Source organism: Hermetia illucens, chromosome 1, assembly GCF_905115235.1.
Source record: "Hermetia illucens chromosome 1, iHerIll2.2.curated.20191125, whole genome shotgun sequence".
NCBI classification, from domain to species: Eukaryota; Metazoa; Arthropoda; class Insecta; order Diptera; family Stratiomyidae; genus Hermetia; species Hermetia illucens.
The window spans coordinates 77186470-77198417 of record NC_051849.1 but is presented as its reverse complement, the minus strand read 5'-3'; the positions used below and the strand labels follow the sequence as shown (position 1 = coordinate 77198417).

Sequence of the window (11948 nt, the reverse complement as noted above, 5' to 3'; positions counted from 1 at the left end):
ACAATCCGGTTCTCGGTGTGTTTTTGAGTGGATTCGAGGAAGTTTTGCTGGAATCTGGGCACGCGCCGTATCTGTATCTGGCTTCGGTCATGGCTGAATGCAGGGAATAGATTTTCAGCCGGTCGTGATGAGCGGATGGTAAGCCGACTCTCACATAGTGCCTGGTAGAAGTATCTGAATCTGTATCTATGAAAAGTCGGTACGCTGAATAGCAGATATTTGTACTGGGAGTTACCATTCCGGATCGAAAGATACTTTGGAAGATATTTTCAGCCTGTGCACTCGGGCTAGTAATATGGAAAATCTTGTTGCAGGCAGTTTGTATTGAACTGTGTTCGAGTACAGGTTTATTGCGAGTTGCCGGTTCGTGGTCGGTCCTTCGGAGGTTTTCTATTGCAAGCCTTGTTCGTAGCCGAAGAAGAGGAAGCAGTGATACAGCTCCTCCCAGTTATTTATAGTGCAAATATGAAGTTGAGTGAAGTGCATTCCCTTTGAGATAAAAAATTTGCGAAAGGAATCTGATGAGAGTGAGATGTAACAGAACCAGTGGCGGTTGGTGATTAGAAGTCACATGTTCAGGAGAAAGACTCTCAGTGAAGTTTTGAAGTGATCGGTTTGATTGTGCTCAATGTGTAGAGCGGAAGGAGTTAAGGATCGTATAGTGCCAGGCAAGACTTCCAGCTGCTGAGAGAAAATTACAGGATTTGTTCCAAACTGTTGGATTACTCTACACAACGCTTAGAGAAAAGTATGCATTTGAGTTAAATATTCTCTTACCTCAATTATCTTTTGAATCGTTTGTAACTTGATATTGGTTATTTTGAATGAGATCAACATTCAGCTGAAATCACTTCCCTCCAGGGTAGAAGTACCACTTACTCCTCTTCCAAATTGAGATAGTTAAAGACTGCCATCCTGTCACAGCGAACAGCTCGTGTTACAAACTTTGCCTTCGTACCCTTGACTTATTGGTTCATTGACTAGTTGAACAGGCGACGACTAGTCTCTCCAATCCAACCAACTATGTTGCTCCCAAGAACTCAGTTTTAAAAGGGGGTGAAGTTCAATAAACAAATTCAAGAAAGTCCTCCCGCTACACTCCGAAATGGTTGTTTGCTTTTGGTGGTCAAAAAGGGTAATGAGGCGCGTGTGATGACTTAACTTCAGCAGAACGTGCCGTGAAAGGGGTTCTTCCTTACTGTGACATTGGCGGTGCAGCCGAGCGGGGATGTATTTGATATCAAAAATGGTTTTGTTCTTCAAAGCCGGGTAGACGAGGGAGGAAGCTATTCATCCTTTCAGTATTCATAGCTTTTTCGGTAGCATAGTAATTAAACGATAGCAGGTATTTGCACTGGTGGTAGTAGCCTTCCTATCTACATTGAACTACGTTGTCTATTGTAACAAGGGACATAAAAAAGGGTTGCTTGTTGTTGGCTGTTGATGGTTTTTGCTGATTCTATTCTGGGCTAATTTTCAAGGGTGGCAAAGTCATCCATAAAACATGAAAATATGTATGTGTTCACTATGGTTGGGTTGCTGTCAGGTTCGTCCTTGTTGTTGGTAGATTTGATGGAGAAAATATCATCTTGTTTCCTCGAAGCCCCCTTCGACTAAAGAAATCGTCTGGAGAGTAGAGCGTTGATTTTATAAATTTGTTTACCTGGCGGCGAACACCGCCCGCAATGCTTCATCTCACGCCTGTCACCAATTAATTGTTGAACCCCAGCCAGAATTTTTCGAGCGCGCCCACGTTAAGTTGCTTTGATTAATCTTGCGGGGTAAAATTGGTCGATGTTTGATTGATTAAGGGTGTTTGGGGCATTATAAAGAGGACACCAAGTCATGGATGGCTGATTCCTCTTGCTGCTAAGTAAAAGATGGCGCAATTAACGCCAGGAAATCTAGCTTGATTGAATTATTATGATTGGTTTGTAGAGAATGGAATCGAAAATGATAATACAATTGCTGGCAGATACTGTGGAAGTTCTTGTTTGCAACTTAATTATGTGCACCTAACTACTACTAGCTGTAATAGACTAAATAGACTAAATCTTTAAAATTGCTGAGCTCATGTTCTTTCATCATTGCTTTTTTATAAGACAATCCTTGCTAGTTTATTTAATATAACTTTTCGCAGAGAGTGAATATTACAGTGCAGTATGCTAACTATATTTAGACGTCTGACCCTCCTACATCCTAAAGTTTCAGTACTACCTTCATTGAAGTTTGAACGAATTTTGAATTTACTTGTACCAGTATATTTTAAGAAGTCAGTCAAAGATATTACCAACTCCCATAGCCTGAAATCTATCATATATGCCTAAAAGAGCACAAGGGTGAACGGGCAGTTGGTTCTCGAAATAAAATATTTGCGATTTCTAACAAATAACTTTGGCAAATAAAGGAATCAATCTGTATCTTTTGATTAATCAGTGTCTAATAAATAAATTTCAAACTTCAACTACTAAGTAACCTGTGTCAGATAACTAGCGTTTGTCAGTTTGCGGGGGTTAACCTTTTATTTTCTCCTCTCTCAGTAAATCTTCAATTTGTTCGTTGGTGAGGGAACTTCTACCGTTTGTTTCGGACATTTAATTATATGTAACTGAAGTGATGAGTTCTCATTAAGAAGTTTGTGCTTAATTTGGTGCTCCTTTGCTTCTTTGATTTGCTGAAGTGCAAGCCAAGATTCTCGGAACTAGTTAAGATCTGGTTTTATATTTAAGTAAAATGATCAAAATTGTGATAAAATTCTAATTTTCCGGTTTTAACTTTTCTTCTTCTTCTATTTTTTTCTGCAAATTTACATATCTAAATGAGTACTTGTCGCCTTCCTCAGTGCTAGAATTGGAATGAGTAAAAAATCCGGGGTGAACCTATTTATGCTTCTCATTTCAGGAACCGGATGGGTGGAGACTTCACTAGCAATTTAATCCTTATTAACAAATACCTCTTGATTTCTTATCTTCCGCCTAGAGTATGTTTCCTGATACATTTGGGCAGCGAGGAATATCGTTTGCCTTGGTCTTTATTGAATAATATAGATAATATAGATCTCCATACTTTCGGCCACATCTAAATTCTTTGTAACTCCTACGTACTTTTTTAAATGTTCCTTGGAATTGATGTGACTCGCCCAGATGATGCGCTTCATTACCTTCCGTCTGAAGTGCGCCGATCCTTCTTTCTACCAACTCCACCCTCTTCAAGTGCTTGCCGAATCCTGTTTCTATCTTCCATCCAGTCTGTCCAATGTACACTTTCCTACAATATATGCAGGAAGTATTGTGTCACTCAATCAATAAGGTTTTAAATTGACTGCTCCGGCTAATGAAAACGACGTCCAAATGATCTTTTCGGAACTTTCATTTCAGCGAAATAGGAATTTGGTTAAGATCGAATGCTATTCCCCTTTCGGGCTGCCTATCTAGAGTAACCTTGGGCAGTGCTGTCGATCAAAATTGTCGATCAGACTACCAACTGTCCAGCTTTGACAACCTCCAGAGTAGGTTTGACGTTTTTCAACACGTCCTTCGAGGATATGGGGAGGGTTAGCATCTGTTGTATCATGGGGTTAAAAGAAGAGACCTTGTGCTGATGGGCGTGGTTGGATGTGGTGGGGATGACTAGTTCTATCGGTTTCCTCTAAGTTCCCAGTGTTCCCAAGTGTTTTCCGTTTCGTTCTGAATTATATGCCTAAAAGTTTCATCAGCCCTTCCTTTTCCATATCAATAGAATTCATTTTAATATACCATAACTTATTGGGAGAATCGATCGTGTTCCCAAATAGGAAAAAAAGATCTTAGAATAAAACTTTTTTTTATTTGAATCCGTTGAATTCCTCCGGTATCTTTAGGACCAGAGGAAACATGGTTTCTGTGGAAGGTCTCACCAAACTGGATATTACCCGACAAATTAACAACGCTAGATCCGCTTTCGCTGACCTGTCCAAAATCTGGAAATGTAGTTTTCTTAACACCGAGGTGAGAGACTGTTTTGTATTAGTGTTCTTTCTGTTTTGCTATATGGGAAAAAACACATGGAAAATGAACTCTACTGTTACTCACAACCACCAGTCGTGGGGGGAGCTGAAACCCATTTCCGATAACTGCGAGCGCATAGTGTGGTTGATACGCTATACCCAACAGGGGGTGAATAGCAACCATATATATATAAAAGTTCTTATTAAGGAGTTTCCTCTTCCGCCCGTTTTCCGGTTTTTCCACATCTTGGCGCCAATTTCAAATGTATGAATTTAATTTTTCTAAGCTTTAGGCGTTGCTATCTCCAATTCTACTCAGAAAGAACTAAAATATGCAGTAACTTCAGTTTTCATATTCTTTGGTAGGGAATCAGCATTTAGTTAGTAATCATTTTTCGATGATAGAAAACTTGAATTTGGTAATATGACCATGGAAACTATTCACTATCTATGACTTTCGTGTGTCTTATTTGGTGTTTCCAAAATTAATCTTTTATCAGCTCGTGTCCCTTCTTCCATTATTTTTGCGGCTTTTCCCATGTATGGAAACACGGTTAAATCGATGCATTTGTTGGTGTTGGAAACAGCTTTTTTATGTTTGAACGCTGATACGAAACTAAGAGGTACGGCTTCTGGAGAATAGGCTCTCAAAGGATCATCTTGGTTTTCATGGCACCAGATCACCTCCAGTGAGGCTTCGTAAGAAGATCCATTGTAGATGAGTTCCTTGCAGACTCGGGCCTGACCGCTTTCCTCATGTACGTGGGACGGCATTGCTTTAAGGGACATATAATATTAATTAGATGTCCGGATGATCTGGTGGCTAAAAAGCAACGAAAGGCCGCGGTTTGATCGTCAGTCGAAACGATGCCTTATGGGCGAAACACCAGACTCGGTTGCCATTTCATCGTAACGATAGTTCCTTTGAGGTTAACTTTAAAGTCCTAAGTTCACCCACAAAACAACTTAATGAGCAATGCCTGCTCCGAATATCTATCGAACATAGAAGACACTGTCGAGCGGCAGGACTTTAAGGCCGTCTGGCCTTATGCTCCAATTTCCCGCTCCGTGACTGGTCTGGATAATTACTAACATGTGAGCTTCTTTGAAAATACTTATTATCTGTTTGTGCATCCCCCCTTCTTGTACCGCTCCTGGAATATATATCCCTCTTTCACCATATACTGATTACATTCTTCTTCTCACTCACAGTGTAGATATCAATTGCTGTTGTGGTTCTTACGGTATCCTTAATTTCTTTTAAAACTTCCGCTTTAATTAATTTTTAACAAGAGTTTATCTGAAGGTGCCTTTCCAGATAAATAGAAGTGGCAACTACAAAAAAAAGCGAATTTTCTCTCACTGAACACTACCACCTAATGCATATGCACAAAATAAATTATGTTAGTTAATGTTAGCAAATGTTTTTCGTTAATTGTTTTCCTGAAATATTTTCCCCATATAGGAACCTTGCAATGACATTCTACCGGACGCTTCGTTTAATCTTTAGTTAATCAGTTTAGTTTACTGGGGGCAGCCGCAGCTGCGAGCACTCAGGTCATTGTTAGACCCATTGTACTATCCCCGTAAATTGCCTATTTAATGGCTTCCCGCCTACGGTGTTCGCAGGCTTTAGCAAATCTGAGAACATTCTCCAGACGTAGAGAGTGTGCAGATTCTTCATTGAAGAAAACCTTGCCAAGGTGTGTTCGTCTGAGATCTGAGGATGCCGGGCAGCTGCATAATAAGTGCAGGGCCATCGTCGTTTAATCTTTACTACTTACTTTGATATTTTCAACCCAACTTGCAGAATGCATATCTTCGTGCTTCGCTTTTCTTGCTAGTTCAAGGATCTTCACTCATAAGGCATTTTGTATAATTCCTTCATTTGCAATAGTCTTGAGTATTTTTCCGTAGCATAGTGCTCTTATAATTATTGTGATTGCCAGGCAATTGAAGCTGCTAAGAGATAGCTTACTAGCTCTCAGTTTCTTTAAAAGAATCACTCCTGTCACATACTGCACATTTGGAACAATAAGATAAAAAATCCTGTTCTATTACTGGCACAGGGATCTTTATTGCCAGCCGGATGTTAGGTAGTAGCTGGCTCAGCTGTGAATATTCTGCGATTAGTCATAGGCTATTTCATAATTTGGTGGGTTCTCTTCTTTTTCTAAGTTGACTTGTTTCCTCATTGATTGCCCTTTATGGGGGATTCTATTCGGAGATGGCTCATAAGGGCAAAGATGTTGTTTGCACAGTTGAAAAATGTGCTGCCTCTCTTATTGTTGCCGTTTTCAGCTCTTTTATCAAAATACGACCTATTCGGGGGCTGAGATACTTTCGAAGATTAATTGTGGGGCTCTAACCGCCACATCGGTCTTGATAACTCGGTGCAACCCGTTCTGTTTTGTATGCGTCAGAGGTGTTTGATCAATGTTGCTGACGTGGCGCACTTGTTTTACTTCATCTCCTTGCGGATTACTCCTGTTGTGTTGAAATATTCCTTCCTTCGTGCAATTTATTACTGGGAGTACATAAATAGTTTTAGCTCCATTTATTGCATCATACACTTTTGTTCGTGAATGATTATTTTTGATTATCCTATGTTCCGTCCCAATATTGTTAGTTGAATCAGAGAATTTAAAAAACAGTTGAGATTGTTTCGAATTAAAGGCAAAACTAAGTCCTATATTCTCTGTTAGGAATAGTTGGCTCTATATTCTCCGTTTGGAATATGCAGTGGTTATTTATAGCCGATCTTTTCATGTCCAAACGCTAATCTACTTAGTTTCTTCTTTACGCATCCGGGAAAATCCACCTATACATATGTATAAACATTGTTCTGTGGGAGAAATTGCTCCGCGCGTAATTAGCCTAAGTTCGAAATAAACATGTATACAGTCAATTTTTTGGAATTCAGGAGGTTCTCAAATTTTTTTTTGTTTTTAAAATCTATTTCTTTGAATTTTCAATTCTTGTCTATAAGCTTCACAAGGAACAAGAGCGCCGGGTCTATGTTTCGACAAACTTACCAGGTTTACCTGAAATCCTAACTGCAAACTAACAGTAATCACAGATACACTTACTAACCTACTTAACCACTTGTGTTCTTAGTCAATGAGTGACACGTAGACAACCCGGAGATCCCTACACAGCTATGTAAAAAAATTCCCCCTAAAAATCTTACGTTTATTATTTTGCACCAATTATTCAACTTGGCTTTCCCCATCTAAGTTGTTATTCTTTCAATTTGGTTTCAGAGTTGATTAGCTCCTTCAAATTGTCAAATTATTCTTTTCGGGAGGTTACCAGGGGTGCTTTTATTTTGATATTTGAATCTTGCATACATTAACTTTGTGCAGTCTTAATCGAGTTCCAAAAGAAAATTCAAATAAAATTGCTTTAACACAACCCGATGCGTCGTCGAAATACCTGTGTTCTTCCTATTATCCCTATCGGATAGTTACTGGCATTACCTACATGTACATGTGGTGCTAAAGATAATTTAATTATTTGTTTTACACTAATCTCAAAAATTTAGTCGATTTTTTTTTAAAGCGTGGATCCTACCTAAAAATACATTGTACAAGCTTCCAAGCTGCTACCTAACCAAGTTGGGTAGGCCAGTTGTGAAGAATAAGGTGGAGGAATTCCAAACCCAATTTGCATATGGGGGCTAATGTAACTTTATTTTATATTCATATTATATTCATCTATATTTATAAGATAAAAGACGATTTCATCTCACAATTTATCACGAACTTCCCCTTTGACAGCTTCGCAATGTTCTTACCTGTTCTACGTAATTGTTCCCCTTTACAGTGGGTCCATTTCCCAGGTAATTATTAGTCATTATACTATCCTGTGCATCCTAAAATCGGATTTCATAACCTTCTCAGTAGAGCTGGAAACTTTGAATTTTCTCGGTGTCGCTGATGAAAACCCTTTCCAAAAGTAGTGGATCCAAATTTCATCCTTTGGCGCAAACCGAGCAAGCTATCAGTCCTGATCAGTCTAGAACACGGAAAAGTGCTTGATGACAGATATTGCTTCATTTTGATCCATTCAAAATGAATGGATTCCTAGTATTCAGAAGAATGTAACTTATTACAATTTATATGGTTTTTGGCTAAGGACCTGTTCAGAGATGCGACTAGACGCAGCTATTTTTTTACATTTCTTAGGTCCTGAAAATATTCGGTTTTCACTACCTTTGGACTAAATTCTTGTAGGAATAATTCTTTCCATGAAATTACACCACGTGTAATCAACAAACACATAATGGAAACAGATTGGGGAGAAATCGACAATACTGATTTTGGGAACCAAGCGTCTTTTTCCCAGATTGCTTTCTTCTGGAGAAATAGCAAATACTGTATTGGGATGTTTTTTCTTCGTTCATTCAAGGGTCGTTTTCCAACTTGTGAAAAACTTTGTTTTTTGATAAGAATTATCAAAGATTAGAGCTCACTGTCGTTTACTTAACGTGCCCTAAAAGAACTCGTGCCGCGCTTATTACTGAAACAAAATATTTCTTATGAGTTGGGGCTTCCGTTTCGATGGCACTTACCCTTTCCTACCCTTGTTATTGTCTACCAGCATTTGCGCTATATTATATTTGATATGCTGGTCAAAATTTATTATTGTCTCCATTATTTCATCATTTCATTAATAACTAATTACAATTGGCTTTACATTCCAAATCAAACCACCACCAACATGTATATTTTTGGCGTCTTGCGGTTGAATAAACATGTCAGCTTAAGACCTCACCATATTATTAAAGATTAATAAAGATTCACTTTACAAATTATTGCAATCTACCTGTACGTGAATCGAATGTAACACTATCCTAATGATATTCCTTTCCTCTTGGCGTAGGTGTTTCACGTGAATAGCTTCGGAAGATTTATGTTACTGAAAACCTTACCAATGCGAATGTCTGCAGTGCATTCATGAAATTGAAGTAGATTAAAGATAAATGGATGACAAATGTAGCCTTTGTTTAAATTTGTAAACTTGCTGATGAACCTGCGTTGCATGTGCAACATCGGAAAAGAGATCCAGTTACAGTTATTGGATATCAATGGTAAATATTGCAATATTGAATTTCGAATTCCAATAATGTCATAGAGAATTAAAGCGAAATGAAGCAAAGTTTAGATAAGGAGTGAAGTAATGAAATTTTTGTAACAGAAAACATTGCTTTAATTCGGAGTACCAAAGATGGCTTACGTCAATAAAAAATCATTCAACTATTATTATTAATGCGTCGAAAGCATTTTCTTTAGCCGCGATCTGTCCGGGATCACATAAATAAACAAAGGCAGGTGTTACCACGACCTAGCACTACGATTAATTTACCCGCAGAAATCTGATAGAAGACTTCTGCTCCATTTATAGAATCCAATAGAAGTTTGTGAATTATATACTTGAAAAAAAACAGTCTGCAGCTCCAAAAGTTTCAATTACTGTGACTGACATCACTGACATTTTTTATTAACTAGATTACATATTTCAAGCCGAAAATGCAGATTTTTCAAAAGGCAGAAATGATTTTTGAGGGGTTTATGGTAATTTTAGAAGGTTCAGATAATTGGCTGTGTTCTTCATACTTTCTTTCTTGCTTACCAATAGCAGCGGAGAGTGAAGCTAGTTGTAATAATTTTCTCATTTATTATTTAAAAAAAACCTTTTATTGCTAGAAATAATTGAGCAAAAGTGCCGTTTTTCGCCCTTTGTCCCAACTCAGTAGTTCTCTTAGTTTAGCTTCTACAGCAGTTTTCTTAGACTGTTCCAGGTATTACAAATCAAATCGAAGTTAGCATGAATTACAACACGTATCAGAATGAATTGCAACAATAACGAAACTTGTCAAAATCAGGATTCACCTTAATCCCATATATAGAAAGTTAGTTTATGGTTTTGGCTCAAAAGTGAATTTTATTTTTAGTTTTGTTATTTTTTTTTTCTACCTTTTTCCTTTCGACTTCTTGTCTATTCCAGTTTTTTTTTGAGTCGTTCGTGATCCAACTTTGAACTTTCTAGGGATATCTTCCTTGGAAACGCTGAACTATACTTGACCCTGGAAGTTTCTTTCATGCCGTTAATACGAGCGCAATTTGAAACGCTAAAAAACTGATACTTGTAGTGATTATATGCGATGAAACGGAAATTTCATTACTCTAACTCAATGCCCCTTACATATATGAGAAATAATAAGTTGGGACCCCTTTAGAAAATTTGGTCTGTTTTATGAAATAATTCATAAAAATTATGAACGTGGTTTCTTCAGAGGTAGAGTCGGAGAGGAAGGTGGCGGTTCAAATCTAAGGGAAAGGGCATCCCAATTCAAAGAGAGAGAGGGGTGTAATTTCTGCTCTCCTTTTTGGAAACAACTCAACAGAAAAATTTGAAAAAGATCACAATGATATTAAAATCATGTTAATACTACATTACTATGTATTTTCGGGTCTTACTGGAAACCCTTTTTACCTTCATCATAAGAATGCAAAATTTTTCAAAACATAAAGCACACATCAGTAAAGTTTTAGAAGTTCAGACTGGAATCTTTCGAGTGAATTTAGATTCAGGGCTATAGCACGACATTAAAGTGAGGTACATCAATTTCATATACACAAAAGTACACACAAAGAGAGTGCCTTTACCTCTAAAATATTGTGATTCTCATACGTGCAGGTTTGGAAAGTTGAGTTCGCAGCAAACAGCCGCACAGGTCATCCGGAATTAACGAAAACTTCAACGGATGGATTAAATAAAATAATACTTGTTCCTGTTCAGTATTTGCATCGAATTTGTATAAAAATTTTTTAGAAAAAGTGAATCGTTTAGGACAGAGACGTTCCTCAGCGGCTATCTGACGTGACAATCAGAAGACTAAGACTGAAAAAATAATAAAGCGGTGAGCAAAGCGACGATTATAGCGGCGAGAGTGGCAACGAAAACGCACAAATATGCTCACCGATATTTCATTCACGATCGTATCAGGTTATTCAATAAGTTTTGCAGTTCGATAACTAAAACACAATTTTATGGTTTGAAATACACTTTATTATTCAGTATAGTCTCCGTGAACATCAATACACTTGTTCCAATTCCAATTTATGAATTGCGTCCCTGAAGTGAGAATTTGAAAGGATTGAAAAATACGCTTCCACAGCTGTTATGAACTCATCATTTATGAAATTTTTTTCTTCTTCTTTTTTTCTTCTACAAACCTTGCCTTTTTCCCTTCAGCTGGCCTAAAAGATTACAATAATATTCAGAATTTATTGTTTTACCAATTTGCAAATAATTTACAAACAAATTTCTTTCGAACTTCTTTCACGAACTCGTTTCGAAGCTGAAAAACCAGGTTCACTCCACTCTTTGCCTCTTGTTTTGATTCAGGATCATGGTGATAGAGCCAAGTCTCATCCATAGTCATGAATCGATACAAAAGTATCCTTTCGAAAACGCTCTAAGTGTTGCTAAGAAAATCGTTTTTCTTCCATTGTTAGCGAATGCGGCACTCATTCTGCAAGGAGCTTCCTGAAACCCAATATTTCAGTCTAAATATTATTTACACCGCTTAATGAGATGACCAGGGCTTCTAGTAAATTTCTTTCAGTCACTCGATGATTTTCCAATACGATATCCTGCATTTTTTTCTACGATTTGTGGTGTTGTTGCTATTTTTGGACGTCGTTGATGTGGATCGCTTTCAAAACTTGTACGACCACGTTTAAATGCAACAACCCATCTTTCTACTGTACTCATTGAATGCGAAGAGTCCTTATACACTTTCAACATTTGCTCATAAATTTCCTTTGGTTTTAAACCTTTCAAAAATAAAAATTCAATCACTGCACGCTACTTGATTTTTTCCATTGTAAAAAAAGTCACTGTCATACCGATGCTGTGACTTATAACCAAAGAATGAGTTGACATACAAAAAAAA

The 11948-nt window shown here is 37.6% G+C and overlaps 1 protein-coding gene across 7 annotated transcripts in view; it reads left to right on the top strand.

Moving 5' to 3' along the window:
- Positions 1-342: 342 nt before the first annotated feature.
- LOC119658370 (roundabout homolog 2) overlaps positions 343-11948 on the top strand; it is a 278873-nt gene continuing 267267 nt past the window's right edge. For all 7 annotated transcript variants that reach the window (XR_005250224.1, XM_038065742.1, XM_038065734.1 and 4 more), the window contains exon 1: positions 343-748. The gene's annotated coding sequence lies outside the window, so the exon portion shown is untranslated. The remainder of the gene's footprint in view (positions 749-11948) is intronic.